The sequence below is a fragment of the Pipistrellus kuhlii genome, unplaced genomic scaffold (assembly GCF_014108245.1).
Source record: "Pipistrellus kuhlii isolate mPipKuh1 unplaced genomic scaffold, mPipKuh1.p scaffold_m20_p_10, whole genome shotgun sequence".
Lineage (NCBI taxonomy): Eukaryota > Metazoa > Chordata > Mammalia > Chiroptera > Vespertilionidae > Pipistrellus > Pipistrellus kuhlii.
In genome coordinates, this window is record NW_023425405.1 from 1808828 (window position 1) to 1827461 (window position 18634).

The 18634-nt window shown below is 37.5% G+C and overlaps 1 non-coding gene across 1 annotated transcript; it reads right to left on the minus strand.

Annotated features, from left to right (window-relative positions):
• Positions 1-8218: 8218 nt before the first annotated feature.
• Positions 8219-8382, minus strand: LOC118714641. The gene has a single exon (XR_004986644.1). It is a non-coding gene; the product is annotated as a U1 spliceosomal RNA (small nuclear RNA).
• Positions 8383-18634: the final 10252 nt, after the last annotated feature.

Genomic DNA, 18634 nt, shown 5'->3' on the forward strand with positions numbered 1-18634 from the left:
ACTACAAGGTCATTGGGATAAAAACAGTCCGGTACTGGCATAAGAACAGTCGTATAGACCAATGGAATGTAACATCCTGGTAATCAACCCATGCCTTTATGGCTAATTAATATTTGACAGTGGAGGCAAGAGCATACAATGTAATCAAGGCATTTCAGTTTTTTAAATCAATGGTGTTGGGAAGATTGGACAGGTACATGCAAAAAATGAAACTAGACCACCAACATACACCATACACAAGAATGAACTCAAAATAGTTAAAGACTTAAATGTAAGTCACAAAACCATAATAATTTTAGGAATACATAAGCAGTAAGATGTCAGAAATCTCTTGCAGCATTATTTTTGCCACTATGTCTCTGTGAGCAAGGGAAAGTCAGGAAAATATCAAACTAAAAAGCTTCTGCAAATCAAAGGAATCCATCAATAAAATGAAAAGAGAACCCACTGTTTGGGAGCACATATTGTCTGATATATCAGACAAGGGGTTAATTTCCAAAATATGTCAAGAACTTTTACAAATCTACCCCAGAAAGATGAAAAATCCAATTAAAAATGGGCAAAAACCTGAATAGACACTTCTCTAAAGAAGACATACAGATGGCCAATAGACATATAAAAATTCTTAAAGTCACTATTTATGAAAGAGATGCAAATAAAAACTCCAATGAAGTGTCATCTTACACCTGCCAGAATGGCAACTATCAATAAATCAACAAGCAACAGTGCTGGTGAGGATGTGGAGAAAAGGGAACCCTAGTTCACTGCTGATGGGAATGCAGACTGGTTCAGCCACTGTGGAAAACAGTATGGAGCTTCCCCAAAAACCAAAAAATACAACTATCTTTTTACCCAGTGATCCTACTTCTGGGAATATATCTTAAGAATCCTAAAACACCAATCAGAAAGAATATATACACTCCTGTGTTCATAACAGCAATATTTATAATAGACAAGATCTGGAAACAGCCCAAGTTCCCATCTGCAAATGAGTGGATAAAAAAGCTGTGGTACATTTACCCAAAGGAATACTATGCAGCTGTGAAAAAAGAAGGAAATCTTACCCTTTGTGACAGCATGGAGGTACCTGGAGAGTATTATGCTAAGTGAATTAAGCCAATCAGAAAAAAGACAAATACCATATTATCTTACTAATATGTGGAATCTAATGAACAAATAAACTGATGCAAAAAATAGAATCAGAATCATGAATACATTGAACAGACCAGCCGTGCAAAGAGGGAACTGGGTGGGGGTGACTGGGTAAAGACAGTGAAAAAATTAAATAATGAACATATATGCATACCCAATGGGCAGGGACAATAATCTGATAAAGGCCAAGGAAAGGGTGTGTGTGTGTGTGGGGGGGGGGGGGCAGGGTGGTAGAGGTAGGCAAATGGAGGGGGGTTGGGGGAAGGGGAATTCCTACAATAATGTCAACACTAAAAAAATGTTTAATTAAAAAATAATTTAAAAAAATAGGAACACTACTCTCTTTAGCCAAGTTTAGTTCCTATTCAATGACAGTTTGCCTCAGTTTGGAAACCTCTAGTTCCAGAGCCATTCAGCTGCCCAGTTTTCTGTAGGATTGATGGAGGACACTGTTGCAATGGTCTCACCACTCAACCCTCTTTCTTCTCAATCTGCTTCATTTTATTTCCTTACAGGAAGGTGTTGATTCCAAGGACAATCCTGTGGAGCACATGTGTCAAACACAAAGCCCGCGGGCCAAATCCGTCCCGCCAGGCCTTGCAATGTGGCCCGCACCGCGCTGTCATCACTGCACTCCGCTGCGTTTCCATCACAATGACAGTTTATGACTGTTCAGTAAACCATTCAGCCCGCGATTTAGGCTGGATTTTAGATTTTGGCCCCTTCTCTGATTGAGTTCGACACCCCTACGATGGCATTTAGTTACAGTTTATGGGAAATGAGTGATACTTGGATGTCTGACTGTGACTCTTAGCCAAGATAAGGGCAGAGGGACTTACCATGGGCTATTAAAAATCTGACACTTACCTGATAACACGTAGGGTCAGTTATCAGGGAAGTTCCAGACTTCCCAGATGGTTTCCAAATGCCTTAAACAGATCAACAACCTGGCTTGACTGCATGACCAGAGAGGGGCATAAAAACCACATCAGGAGTTTGTGCTTTGTGCTCTTCCTAAAACAAGATTTCTCATGGAGATCTTTGTTCTGTTCAGATACAAAGCACAGTGCAGATGTGTCTAAGGACTGGTGGGATCTGGCATCTGGTGTTCTCTTTACCTCCATGTACTTTTTCTTACAGCGCTATATATTTTGAAATTCAATCCTTACATGAGTACTCTTTGTGGAGTCTGTGTGTACTTTAAACAACTATACCTGGGAAATTTGCTCAGTGTCTCAACGAACTTCCAAAATGCAGATCTCAGTGTCAAAGTCTGTTTCCTGGGAAACCTTGTCCTATAAAAAATAATAATGTTTAAAAAGTGTAGTCCTGAGATCAACTCTGGAATTTTCAACAGCAGGAAAGTGGTGATTACTCATATAGGGTTTTTTAGCCTCCTCTCACTTTCTAGTCTCTGTTATGGGTTGAACTGTGTCCCTTCAAAATTCATATATTGAAGTCCTAACCCCCAGGACCTCAGAATGTGACTTTCTCTTGAAATAGGAGCTTAGCAGGTGTAGATGAGATCATTCTTGAGTAGGGTTGACCCCTAATCCACTATGGCTAGAGTCTTTATATAAAAGAGGAATTGTACACACACACACACATACATACACACACACACACACACACACACACACACACAGACATAATGCCATGTGGAGATGCAGTTAGATAAAGTGATGCAGACAAGGAAGATGCAGCAGAAGACATAACAAGCAAGCAAGCAAACAAACAAACAAAAATAAACACAAAATTCCACAAGGTAGGAAAGAGCCATGCAACAGGTTTATTTCTCTCATCTCTCAGAAGGATCTCACCCTGCCATTGCCTTGATCTTGGACTTCTAGCTTTAAAAACTCTAAGACAATAAATTCATGTTGTTTAAGCCCCCCAGCTTCTGGTACTTTGTTACAACAGCCTGAGCAAACAAAGACAGTCTTTGCATAAGATTCAAATCCCCAGGAAGATAATTCAGATTTTTCAATGATCAAAGAAACAAGAAATTTGCTACACCAGATGAGCGGACAGCAAAAGTGTCAGAAAGTGCTTTGAAAAGATGATGATTTTCTTAATTGGAAGGTAGAATCCTGGAGCTGACACAAGTTTTATAGACAATACAGTGCTTTGTATATTTGAATGTGTGATAGTGGAGAAATATCTATGTGGAAATGTTCAACAAGGATTAGAAATTTTGATTTGGAGCTTGAGAAAGGGAATGAAGGTAGACATGTACATATGAGGATACTTTTTATAGAGGTCACTTTTGAAGAAATTTGATTGTTAATCTTTAACTGTATCTTGCACTAGGAACAAGCCAACTATAACTTCGGAGTAATTCTATAGCGGGTTTGTGGTTGTTTCTGTGGGTAGAAATGAAGGACTTGAAGAGAAACGACCACTGCAGGTCAGTAGCTAACGTTTTCAGACCAGGTAAGGAAGAGAGTAATTTACTCCCCCAAACTCAAGTGCCAAATTTCAGAGGGAGAAATAATGTGGACTCCAAAACCTTGGGGCCAAGGCCAAAAGTAGAAAATGGAGAAAAATTATTCAATAGAAATGTTATATTACAATTAGTTGTTGCCAAGGCAATTCAGTGAGGGGAAAATGATACTTTCCACAAATGATGCTGGGACATCTGTATATCTACATGCAAAGGAATGAAATTGGGTTGGTACATCACATCGTATGTAAACATTAACTCAATGTGAATCAAAGCTAAAACTAGTAAACTCTTAGAAGAAAACATAGGCATACATATTTATGGCCTTGGATTAGACAATTATCTCTTAAATATGGAACTAAAAGCACAAGCATCAATACCATAAATAGTGTTCATCAATACCATAAATAGTAAAAACTTTTAAAACCTTTTGTAGTTTAAAGGATACCATCAAAAAATGAAATGACAACCCACAGAATTGGGAATAAAACTGTAAGTTACATACCGGATAAAGAATTTTTATCTAGAATATATAGAAAATTATTACAATTCAATAATTAAAAACAAATAACCCAATTCAAATATGGAAAAGGAATCTGAATAGAGATATATACAACAGAGATACAGATCGCCAGTAGGCACAGGAAAGATGTTCACATAATTATACCTTATATAAATGGAAATTTAAAAAAAACAGGTACAACTCACATGAACTAGAATAATTATAATAAAAAGAAAAGTATTAATAAGTGTTAGTTAAAAATCTGAAACTCCTATTCTGATACAATGAAAGTAAAATGGTGCAGCCTCTTTGAAAATGTATCTGGTATTTTCTCAAAAGGGTAAGCATGACCCAACAATTATCCCTCTGTGTATATACCAGAGATAAATAAAATAAAGTATTTGTACTCAAATGCTCATAGCAGCATTATTTATAATAGGCCAAAGTGGAAGCAAAGTAAACATCCCTTGATTGATAAGTGGCTAATAAAATGTGATATATTCCTACATTGCAGTATCACTTGGCAATAAAAAGGAATGGAACACTGGCTTTTGCTACAACCTGGACGACCCTTAAACAAATCACTAAATGAAAAGTCATTCAGGAAGAACTACATGTTGTATAATTCCATTTATATAAAATGTCAGGAATAGAGTTAGAAAATAGATCAGGTGTTGTTTAAGGCTGAGGGGAGGAGGAAGGGGGACAGGACATTAATACTAAGGAGATGGCATTTTTTTGAGTGGCATTGAAAATATTATGCTATGAAATTATTTGTGCTGATAGTTTCACAGCTCTGTGTTATACTAAGAACTATTAAGTAATACACTTTGGGTGAATTGTATGGTATGTAAATTATATCTTTTAAAAAAATATTTTTTATTGATTTTATACAGAGAGGAAGGGAGAGAGATAGAGAGTTAGAAACATCAATGAGAGAGTCATTGATCAGCTGCCTCTTGCACACCCCCTAATGGGGATGTGCCCGCAACCAAGGTACATGCCCTTGACTGGAATCGAACCTGGGACCCTTCAGTCCCCAAGCCGACGCTCTATCCATTGAGCCAAACCGGTCTCGGCTGTAAATTATATTTTGATAAAGCTTTTAAAAATTCTACTTAAGGATAGAACTGGGGTAAGTGATGACACAGAGAGCAGGGTTCAGGAAAGGCATCCAGTTTTATCTGGGTGAAATAAGATCAAATAGACACCAAAGGCAAGTTGCTAATTGAAGAAAGAGATTAAAAACAACAGCACAAAACCCTCTGCACTAGCAAAATGTACTTATTTTTTTAGTTTGTTTGGGCTATTTTAACAAAAACACAATAGACTAGATGGCTAATAAACAATAGGCATTTATTTCTTATAGTTTTTAAGGCTGGGAAGTAAAGATGGAGATGTGGGCTGATTTTGGGTCTGATGAGGACATGCTTCCTCTTTCATAGACAATTGTTGTCTCCCTGTTTTCTACACATGAAGGTGGTTCGGGGGAGGGAGCTTTCTGGGATATCTTTGATGAAGGCACTAATCCTATTCCTGAGGACTCCATCCTTATGACCTTCCTCAACACCCCAGTTTCTAACATCATTGTCTGGGTGTTTTAACATATGTGTTTTAGGACACAACCAGTCCATAGCCTTTGCTTAGTGGGGAGTCTTAATAAACATGAAAAAAAAAACTGTTCTCTTAAAATAAACATCAGATGTTCTATATTGAGTCCCCTTCATCTTGTCTTTCCTTAATAGCATTTTTGCTAGATTCCATAACTTTGCCACAATTTTTGACTATTGGAACAGTCTAATTCTGGTACTCAAGAATTAGTTCTTTGCCCTCGCTGGTTTGGCTCAGTGGATAGAACGTCAGCCTGTGGACTGAAGAGTCTCAGGTTCAATGCCAGTCAAGGGCAGCTACCAGTCAAGGGCTTGATGCCCGGCTGGTCAGGGTACATGCAGGAGGCAACCAATCCATGTGTCTCTCTACAGTGATATTTCTCTCTGTCTCTCCCCCTCCTTTCTACTCTTCCTAAAAATCAATGAAAAATATCCTAGGATGAAGAATAACAACACACAAAAAAGAATTAGTTCTTTAAGTTTAAAACCTATATCTCGCATCCCATGCCAAGCCATTCTCCCTTTCCCCCCAAGAACACACTGAGGCTGTGCAGAAGGGGACTATTGTCTGACTGTTCTCCCTTGGGACCCAGGCGGAAGCACTTCTCTCTCCTACCACCTCCCTCCACCTTTCAGCGATAGCTATCTTTGGGGCTGTGAAGAAGGAAATAAAGAAGAAACCGCTTTACCGTGATTCAGAGAAGATTCCTAGGTGCACCAAGAGGCTCTAAGCTTGCCCTTAGCACTCTGAAGAGGACTCGACCTACAGAAAGGTTATGTCATTCCATGCTCATGTGAACTGGTCTTTATTTACCCTGTTTTTGGTATCTATCCAAATGCTGGTATGGACTTCTTTGCCCAAAGGATAATGACCTCCTCCCCTAGTTGCTGTGGAGCCTTAAGCATTATTCCTTATATTATTTTACTTAAGCCCTTGGAAAAATGTTTGCTTGAAACAATCTTTACTCCCAATTCTGTGAATTATATAAGAGCTATTAGTTGTTACAGGTTGTTAATTCTAGAAATGTATTGTAGGGATTATTAAACACAAAGTTCTGGACTTGCAGGGTTGAATTTTTTTTTTTTTTTTTTTAGTTCATCTTAATCTAAGGGGTGTGGAAACTAAATTGTTAAGGATAACGGCAAATATTATAACCCTACTTCCTGTCCTTCTCTTTCATTATCTACTACTTTCTCTTGTTCTTCATTGCTTTCTTCAAAATATCAGATTCCAGCTGATACTCTATGAAATCTAATGAAATCCTTGGCAACCAAAACTATGCATGTGTGTATGTGTGTCTGTGTTTTCGAATTATTTCTTCTTCCTATAGATTTAAACTACTTTATCTGGATCATGGCATGTTGGACACATAGGCAACTAAATACTAAATAATTTACTTCTATTTCTTTCAAAACACTAACATATTCTCTGGTGACTTGGGCAGCAGTGGTGATTATATCCGTAGGACTGTCTCCTTTGTCAAAACTGGCAGTAGCTTTTCTGACACCACTAAAAATGACATTGACAGTACAGAGTCCTTGGGGTGGTCCACATGTATTTTTTTAAGAAAAGAAATGTCACAGTACTGTGGAAACAATCATATTTTCTGGCACTTAAAATTATACCTCACCATGCCAAGGTAAAAATAACTTGGGACAACAGTTATGACTTTGATTAAGAATACTGTGAAAAACATAGTAATATTGAAATCATACATTTTTAAGCTCTTCTACCTACTTCTCTCAGGCCAACTCCATAGGGTATAAATACCCAATTCATGAGCTGATTGGGCATGAAACCTCTCACTTCTCTTTATGCTCTCTTCAAGTAGATAATTTTGGATTCACAATTGGTAACTTCTCCAAATGTCAGGCAACACAAAATTTTAGACAACTTTCAGAGCTACAGAGGGAAGGTGGGAATACACAAGTGGGAAGTGATAATTCAGTAGTATTTGATTTGAGATTTTGAAGTCTGACTTACACTTAACTACCAGCCAAGGAAGGCCAAAGGCCAGATGCTGGAAGAGGCATAGATATGAAATAATGAGAGGACATTTACTTATTTGCATTTATTTACCTGTGGGAAAAACCAGTTTATTTAACCAGTCTCCAGTTTAAGTTTATCTGACCATCATCTATATAACTAGAAGAGAAAACTGAATCTTATTTCTATATTTTAGTACTATTTTTACTAGCCAGAGGGAGAAATTATGCTATGACTTGAAATACAAGCTGTGGAAAAAGTAGGTTTATAGTTGCTCATATGAAAAATAATAGAATAATTAATAAATAATAATACAAGAAGAAACTATGTTTCATGTATTCACAACTATAAACCTACTTTTGCCCCACCCTGTATACCAAGCCCTTGAAAATGGACCCTACCCTCAAGTGTTGACCATGTTTTCCAATTGCCCTACTAACTGCCCATGAAAAGCATGCCTGCACACACTGGGGAAGGCATGTTGAGCATGTGGCCATGGTTACAATAAACCTTTTATTTTTCCTTAGGGAAAAGCATGAATACAGTTCACAACTACCACAGATTATACAGTTGAGTTCCCTACGTTTGGGGACATTTCAGGGGTCAGTACATCAGAAATGCAATGTATTAGCTTCAACCTAGAAAAACCCCATTTGTGACCATGGTATCTCCCTGATCAGGTAAGCATCAATAAATCTTTGTTTGTTTGTTTGTTTGTTTGTTTGTTTTTCAGACTTGAAGTCATACCTTTTCCTTTTCTTTGGGACAAAAGAATCTCTAAGAACCTTACTTCTTCCCAAACCCTGAATCATCATGGCTAAATTTTCTAATATGTTTTAACTCATCTATCTTTTTTTTCATTTTCAATCTTCTTTTTACATTATGTATATCAGTATCAGATAGACTAGCTTTCCTAAACTTCATTTTAATACTCCCATAATAAGAATCAAATATAGCTCTTTGTTGTCCATCAAATGAAGGCCAGTCACTTTAGCTTGGTACTTTATATTTCAATTATCTTCTTATCCACTAGAATCCCTTTCCACTCAAATCTTCATCTTATCCCAAACATTTCAAGGCCTTTTCCACTTCCTCCCCCATAACAGCTCAGCCTAGAGTGCCTCCCCATTCACTTTGATCCTTCCCACAAATGTATTTCAACTATGATAAACCAAAATTTTTTTGATGATCCCCAAGAGTCTGATAGGCCTCTTATCCTCTCACCCCATTAAGAATCATAGTTTTTGTTTATCCTACTAGCCAGAGGTTTGTAAAGTTTTCATTTTCTTGATTTGTATCAAGAAAATGGCACTTACAAGTGACACATGTTTGTTTATTTATTGTGTATTACTTCCTATTCTTTAATTAATTGGGTAAGCTTCTTGAGAATAGTAGGCATATCATATTTCCTAATATTTCTTTCTAGCCTAATGGCACACATATTATACATGTTTAAGTTCTTATTATCAATCCATTTTGCTCAATAATCAGAAATTTCTCTGATCACAGTTTGTCTGTCTGAATTATGGTTGCTTTCCAGTATTTATAAAAAACAAAATTGCTCATAATCCATGTATTTATAAAAGAAAATTATTCTCTCCAGTCTCTGGGCAAATTTTGTACACATGTAAAAATACTCAGAAAAATAACATTAGGAATAAATGAGCTCTATGTTTCCTAGTTGAATGAGGTTTTCAAGGTAATCACAACCATATTATTTGCAACCAGTCCTCTCAATGCCTAACATTTTCTGGGAATATGTGGATGGTTTACTCATTAATCTGTTGCTTATAATGTATCCCAATGTGTTTCTCCTCCACTAATCTATCCCTTCACAAATTATCCCTTGTTCAGGGGGAAAAAAAAAGTATGAGAAATACTTTCCACTCATCTCGCCAATCCTGTTAAGAAACATTCCATTTATTCTTCCAAAGCTAATATTTACCTTTTCTAATAGACATGATTTCTATTTAAAGTCTGATATTTTAGAAGTTTTTATTTACCACTTTATAAGCAATATTTTGCCCATATGTACATAGGTATTCACCAACATTTGTTTCACCAAATTCTGTATCAAAAATGATTATGAAACAAATCACTGAAATACACACAGAAGAAATAAACTCTATCTTAGCATTTACCTAGAGTACTCTTCATTTTTATAGGTATGTGGAAAATTCTACATAAAGAATGCTAGCTTTGTTTGCTGAATAAAGTTTGGTAATATATTCAGAAATATTCTCCTAGCCTTGGATTAAAGCACTCAAGGAAAAACAAACACCTCCTGGAACTCGATTTACTCAAATGAGTTTTGAAAAAGAAAAAAAATATTTTATTTCTTAATAATTCAAGCACACTTACTACGCATTCACTTGTTCTTTCATAGAGCACCAGGTTGAACTCATATATGTGTAATAATCTTCCAAGGTAAAGAATGTTTTAAAGCATTTTGTTGATTTGGGTTATTGGCTCACCCACTATCCAGGGAAAATGAGGTGGAATATTTTCAAATATGCCCTTCTCAATTTCTCTTCACAACTCTCTTTCCTGCCAAAATCTTGTTTTCACAGTTGTATTTTTGTTACCGATGCTCACTCTGTGTGGGCCCTCTCTAATAAGGACTCTGGGAAACACACTGATTGATTTACTCTTACTGTGATCCGAGACTTGGGAATTTGAAGGGCTCATATCTGAGATTATGGGTTGGAAACAGAACACTGGTGCTTTGTGACTGAGGAAAGGAACAGATGCCTATCACAGTGCACTTATGGTTGCGTTGTCAGATTAGTCAGTGAAGCAATTTGTTCTTTTTAATGAATTAATCAACGCTTAGCTAAAATAGTAAACCACAGTCTTGACCTGAGTGGGGAAAGTGGTGAAGTAAATAAGGATACGCTAAACTATTTACAGAAAAATGTAGAGTGGCGTCATGCTCAGTATGCATCCAGGAAAACAGAAACCTAATGTCCGCTGGCTCAGCCATTGCACAGATCGGTTTTCAAGTGAATGATATTGCTGCTTTTAATTTATTACGCAGATATTCTATATAAGCGAAGGTTTAAGTGGAATAACTTCTAAAATGTATTGTTTTGAACTAGATTCAAAATTTGAAGAAAAAAACACCCTCAATTTAAAAAACAACTGGGATGTTGAAAATTTAAAACAATAAACACAAACTCCTAGAAAGTATGGATTTACCATAACACTATCATTAACACATCCCTTTGGAATGTATCAGAGAAGTACACATTCTCACATTGCTACAGTAGTTCTGCAACCCTAGAGCACAAACAAGGAATAAAGTTAAAATTAATAATAAAGCAATAGATTTATTGAAGGAATTGCTCTAGTCTAGACAAATAAAAGCAAAAACAAATCCATTTAAAGTTTGCATTGAAAAAATGAACCACGAAGGCTTTCTTTATTTTATTTCATAATGTCTTCCATGTCAGAGGCTACGTGAATACAGACATCACTAAGTTAGGATTTGATGGTAACAGCAATAGCCACAACAGCAATCAATCTTTCATATAAGTTGTTAAGTGCAGGCACTGAAAACTTAGCATGTACTACCTTCTTCAGTCTTCACAATGACCCTAAAAGGATCATTACTTTCCTGTGCTGCTGTAACAAATTACCATAACTGTGGAGGTTAAAACCACAGAAATTTTTTCTCTCACAATTCTAGGGTCTAGAAGCCAAATTCCACTAGAGAGACACTATCTTTGAGGGTTCTTGTGGATGATCTGGGGGTTCTTTGGCTCCCTCAGCTTTTTCTGGTGGTTGTTGTCAGTCCTTCACTTATGACTTGCATTGCTCTAATCTCTATGTAATCACAGTGGCTCCTCTTCTCCTGTCTCTTCTCTTTGTCTCTTATACGGATACTTGTTACTACATTTAGAACTCATCTGCATATTCCAGGAAGATTTCCTCATCTTAAGATCTTTAGCTTAATAACATATTTTCCAAATTAAAGTAACATTCACAAGTTCCAAGGATTAGTACATGGAGATATCTTTTGGAGGACACTAATCAACCCGCTACAGGTAGGTAATAGTACTATATACACTTTATAAATGAAGAAAATGAAACACACTAGCTAACATTTATTGGACTATATCCTATACATTATACAAAGTGTTTTTTAAAAAACATATATATATATTATTGATATTTTACAGAGAAGAAGAGAGGATAGAGAGCTAGAAATATCGATAAGAGAGAAACATTGATCAGATGATTCCTGCACACACACACACCCCCCCCCCCCGGGGATGTGCCTACAACCAAGGTACATGCCCTTGACTGGAATTGAACCCTGGATCACTCAGTCTGCAGGTCGACACACTATCCACTGAGCCAAACCGGTTTCAGCTTATGAAGTGTTTTTTTATACACTGTGTTATCTACTTAATGTTGATAAACATTCCATGAGCTAGATACAATTATTATTATTGGCATTTGAAAGATAGTGAAAGACAGGCTGAGAGAATTTGCTCAATATCACACAGTTTATAAATGACAAAGCCAGGATTCAAATGCAGGACTGTGTGATTTCAGAATCTTCATACTGGAATACAAAGCAACCCTATTCCTCAAACTTCCACCACTTAGAAGGATCAAGGTGGTGGAGACCTCACATGATGCTGAGATAAAGTAGTGGGGTTCAAATTACTATCTTTTGGAATTAATTCCTTGTGCATAAACTGGGAGTATCCTATATAATAAAAGGCTAATATGCAAACTGACAGAAGAGTGGAATGACCGGTCACTATGACATGCACTGACCACCAGGGGGAAGATGCTCAATGCAGGAGCTGCCCCCTGGTGGCCAGTGTGCTCCCACAGGGGGAGCACTGCTCAGCCAGAAGCCAGGCTCATAGCTGGCAAGTGCAGTGGTGGTGGCGAGAGACTCTCTGGCTTCCAAGGTAATGCTAAGGATATCTGACTGCTCCAGACTGTGAGAGGGCACAGGCCGGGCATGCATTTTGTGAACTAGGCCTCTAGTTAATTATAATAATTTATGTATCTCACAAATTATTACCCCTTTCAACCCCATGGATGCTGGAAGTTTAAATCAATGTTATTTAGAAATTACTTAAATATAATAGACTGCACCCATTTAAATTGAACACATTGATCAATTCAATGTGTTTTGAAAGTCATATGAACTTGTGAATGCACTCCCACTATCAAAATGCAAAAAAAATGTCCATACTCAAAAAAGATGGTTTGCCTCTATCTGAAATGCTCTATCCCTTTCTCCATTTCTGGCTTCAGTCAACTACTTATCAGCTTACCTACACTAATAAAAGAGAAAAATGCTAATTGACCATACCTTCATGATGCCCACAGCCAATCAGAGCAAGTATGCAAATTAACCCAACAAAGATGGTGGTTAATTTGCATATGCTGAGGGAGGGAGGAGTGAAGACTGAGGACAGCATAGAAGGAAAAGCAGAAAGCAAGGCGACTGCCAGAGGGAAAGTGTGGGTTGGGTGGGGCAGAGCAGGGTGGGCAGGCCAGTTGGCAGCAGCAGGGGGCCCTCGGCCATGGTGGCCGCTTGTAGGAATATTCCTACAAAAGGCTTCTAGTGTATATTATAAAAATGGAATTGTGCACTATTTACACTCCTGTCTGGTTTCTTTCAGCATAAAGCTATCAAGGTTCATCCATGTTGTTGCATGCATATAAAAACCATGCTCTCTTATTGATGAATAGTATTCTATTGTATGTATATAACACATTTTGTTGATACATTTATTTGTTGATGGAAGTTGGGAGTATTTCAAGTTGTTGACTATTGTGAATAAAGCAGCTATAAACATTGTTTACAAATGTTTGTAAAACACATGTTTCTACTTCTCTTGGATAAATATCTAGGGGTGGAATGTTATCTTGACAGACAGAGGTTTAAATATTTAAATAACTGCCAAACAGTTTTTCAAATCCATTGCACTAACTTACATTCTGACCTACATTGTTGAACTTGGTGCTTCTGGGAAGCATGAATAGACATTTAAGATATTAAACTGGTTCAAGTAGAAGATGGTAAATGCAAAAAATGTGGTAATATAAAGGATGGAGGATTTATCTTTAAGAACTACCTTCCTTGGAGGAAAACATGTATCAGACATCATGAATTACTGTTTATTGAATGTATGCAGTAAGGAATGAGTCAAGAATAACTCCTAGTTTGTCAATAAAGCTAGTCGTCTCAATTTGAGCTTAAATTGTATTTGTATTTTTTAAAAACATATTTTTATTGATTTCAGAGAGGAAGGGAGAGGGAGAAATAGAAACATCAATGAGGAAAGAAAATCATTGATGGGCTGCCTCCTGCATGCCCCACATTGGGCATCAAATTACAATCTGGCCATGTGCCCTGACCAGTAATTGAACCATGACCTCTTGATTCGTAAGCCAACACTCAATCACTGAGTCAGACAAGATGGGCCGTATGTAGTTTTAAGAGAAGTCTATGATTGTCTGGCAGGCAAGATAACTCACCAGAATTCTATTTGTGTGAGAGATACAGGAGCCTCTTTAGAGTTAGAGAGTCATAAGGGAAGTGTATAGCAGTCAGACTCACAGACTTGATTCACTAGCATAGACTTAGTTATGAGAGCGAGGGATACAGATTATTTTCTGTCTCAGACTTATCTATGATACCCTTTCCTAGACTATTCTATAGGTTCTAGGGGAGAAAAATGATTTAAGCAAAAGCACCTTTATACTGAGAGAGGAAAAATATATATGGGGTGGAGAAAAGTTTGTTTACAGTTGTTTGTATGAAAAGTAATAAATAATAATACAAGAATAAACTCTATGTTTCATGCCTGAGTTCTAAAATGTAAATTTCTTGAAGAGATTTTTAGGAGACATGACTGAAAGCAACAGTAGGAACTTAAAGAACTGAGCAATATTTCAACTCTATCCATTGAAACAGAGTCAAAGTCCAAAGTTTGACTCAAGCCAAATTAACTGCCAGATAGAACAAAATAAACACATTTGAAAAGTATAGAAGACAATCAAATATTTTATAATAGATAATATAAAATGTCAATAACACAATAAAAAACTGGGAGACATATAAAGTATAGAAAGAAGTAATTTATACTAAAAAAAGAGCAGCAAATAGAAACTGGATTGAAGATGAAGCAGATTTGAAATTAGCAGGCAATCAGCTAGTATAAATATGCTCAGGACTTAAATAAAACTATAGTTATAACAAATAAACTAAAAACTTAAATTATATAAAAGAATCCAAATTGAAATTAATAATGTAGAACAGAAAATACATAATAATTAAGATAAAAATACACTGAATTGATTCAACAACAACAAAGTGATGACAGATGAAAGAATTAGTAAATTTAAAGATAGATTAATAGAAACAATAAAATTTGAAGAATACAAAAATATTTAAATAAAAATTGAGTATTAGTGACTTTTAATATAAAATACAGCTAACATACAAGTTATTGGAGTCACAGAAGAATACTAGAGATAATAGAGTAAAAAAAAACTGTTTAAAGAAATAATAACCAGAAAAATTCTTGAATTTTATGAAAAACATTAACTTATAGATTCAAGAAGCTTAGCAGACTTAGGCATAATAAATACAAAAAAAAATTATTTTGAGTACATATAGTAAAACTGCTAGAATCCAAAGACAGAAAGAAAATTTTGAAAGCATCCAGAAAAAATTATAGATAATACACATTTATATGTATAAAGAACATTTATACAGATGATATTGGTTTTCTGGATGACAGAAGTAATTACATGAAAATTTTAAAATAATGAGAGGTTCTGGTCAAGATGGAAGAGTAAGTAGATGATATCCTTACCTCCTTCATCATGAACACACCAAGATTACAACTAAATTATCAAACATTGATCACACGTTTTCTGCATACTCCCCTATTAGGGATTGAGTTCTGGTCAGGGAATTGAATAGTGACCTCCTAGCTCCTGGGTTGATGCTCAACCTCTGAGCAACACTGGCCGAGCTGAATTGCAATCTTTCTTAAAAACTCTAGAATAATTCTGGTCAAGCTCAATATTGACCTGGGAACATACAGGGATAAACTGAGTGTGTGGCTTCAAAGTGAGGAATGGAGAGAAAGCCATCCATGTCCTTGTATTGAGCCGTCCTTTCACGTGGCAGATGGGTGGCATCTTTCCAGGGATGAAATCTCTCCACACCAGCTACATCTGAACTTGCATGGACCTGATGACTTCCTGAGACCCTACCCCATCAAACTTACCCACAAGGCTGCCTCTGCTGGGCTGGATGTGCATGTGAGGGACCATCTGCATACCAGATGTCTGGTTTCTACCAGCAGTGAGTCCAGGGAAAGGTCAGCAAAAGGCCCAAAGCTCCCCAAGATCCACCTCCTCCTGCTAGCTGCCTTTTAGGTTCAATCATAGAAGAGGATTCTAGAGCCAAAGATCCCAGTTGCACAGTTTCTCAGTGAGTCACCAGGAAGGGCGCATGTCTTATTCTAAGACTTGAGCCCATGACATAAGCAAGTAGTGTTCACCAGATTGATAAAGATTTACACTTGGTGCCAATGCTGTGTCTCAGGCCACTCAGCAACAATCTCAGGGTACACCAAGGTCAACCACCATCTGCCAGGAGCCCCCACATGTTTGTGTTGGGGTGGGTTCTCCAGGAGTCTTCAGTGTGAGGCCAGCAGAGGTCATCAATTTTATACCACAGGACCAGGCTGGCCACAGTCCACTGACAGTTTTGCAGAGTGCCACAAGGAGTCAGGAGGGTGGAGCCACTAGGAGTCAGGAGGGTGGGGTTAGTGTTTCTCCCATGGGTGGGCAAGGTGCTGCTAGGCTGGCATTGGAGCACCAGGCTGGCATTGGAGCTCTGTGGTCTGCGAGCCAATGCTCTATTCACTAAGCCAAGCCAACTAGGGCAATTTTTAAATTTTAATTGATTCAATATGCTTCACATACTTCATTTAAGTCAAAGAAATAATCTAGGCTTTTGAAGCCAAAATTACCTGGAAGTATATCTCAATTCCCCATTTCACTTGGCTTCAGTCTGTCTAGGTTATATTAATAACAACAAATTCAACACTTTATAGACCCAGATTTGTCCATGTTGAGGGAGGGCTCTGCACAGGAACATTGGTGCCAGTCAGGCTTGAGAGAGAAAAATGGCCCCACTCTAGAGCCACACAACTCAGTTTTCCCATTGTCAGCTCTGACTTCCTTGAGAATCCTCCAAAAAATTTTATACCACAGGACCAGGCTGGCCACAGTCCACTGACAGTTTTGCAGAGTGCCACAAGGAGTCAGGAGGGTGGAGCCACTAGGAGTCAGGAGGGTGGGGTTAGTGTTTCTCCCATGGGTGGGCAAGGTGCTGCTAGGCTGGCATTGGAGCACCAGCTGCTCTTTTGGTGCTGGGGTGGATGGATCATGGCTGCTCTGGCCTGTGTGTGGGGGGTGGTTGGGGAGCACCACTGTCTATTTGGATCACCAAACAATACTTTAGAGACAATCCATTTGAATTATCTAAAATATAGAGATAATTGAGGCAAATAAGTGGGTATTTCTAATGTGGACTTTTCAAACAATTGCATCTATGTTCCAATTCACTTTGTGTGTATCCATGGACCCACCCACAATAAGGCACACAAATTTTTAAAAAGTCTTCTCAACCAACAAGAGTATAGACTCTAAATAGAAAGAGGCCAATAGGAAGGAGGGTAAGTCTTTTCCTAACAGAGTAGCAGGCCGCACAACTCTGTCACCAATCCAAAAATGAGAATCTGACTTAGGCGCCTCATCGTTCATTTTTAAAACTTGAAAAAGAGGCAGATCTCTCAGAGTCTCATAATAAGAGATAAGACTGTCACTGTGGACCTGAGAGAAAGACAGTTGCAAGTTTGTTTTCTAGTGGACTCCTAGGGAGCTGAACACAAAAATCCAATAAATAATTAGCTCTCATGTGACAGGCTTCTGAATTACTGTGATACATTAATTGGACAAAATTAGCATGAATTAAGGCAAATAAGTATAACATGTAATTTATTACTTACTAAGCATGGTGCTGCAGTGGAAGCTTCAGATTTCCCTTCAGATTGCTTTAACAGCTATAATGCATTCCTTAATTTACTCTGTGGAAAATCAATTTTTACAGAGTTCATTAAGCACCAATATGTTACAGTGCAACTCTCCAGAGCATAGAGCCTCGATACATTATGCAAAACCATGCTGGTGTGGTACCAGTCTGTAAATAGCAATGATATGACTGCCAGCCTACTGTTGGTAAGCCTTACCAGAAGGAGGACATCTAGAACGTTGTGTGTGTGTGTGGGAGTGGGGGGCAGTTGGATGCTGTGCTATGCAGACTATCATGCCAATATTTTTTGCAAGATATGTCAAAGCTTTTGTCAATGGCTGGTAGCAACATCATTTCTTTGTATAGCCCATTTCTTCTCATACCTGGTAAAGAACAAATCAACAAGTGTTTAGTAAGCATATAATATGGGCCCAGAGGAGTAGTTTTTATTTTTATTTTGTTTGTTAATCCTCACTCGAGGAGATTTTTCTATTGTTTTTTTTAGTTCTTTTTTTTTAGTTTTTTTTAGAGAGAGTGGAAGAGAGAAGGAAAGACAGAGAGAGAAACATCCATGTGAGAAAAGCACATCAATTGGTTGCCTCCTGCAGGCGCCCGGGCCAAGGCCCAGGTTGGGGAGGAGCCTGCAACCGACGTATGTATGTGCCCTTGACCAGAATGGGACCTGGAGCTCTGTGGTCTGCGAGCCAATGCTCTATTCACTAAGCCAAGCCAACTAGGGCAATTTTTTAAATTTTAATTGATTCAATATGCTTCACATACTTCATTTAAGTCAAAGAAATAATCTAGACTTTTGAAGCCAAAATTACCTGGAAGTATATCTCAATTCCCCATT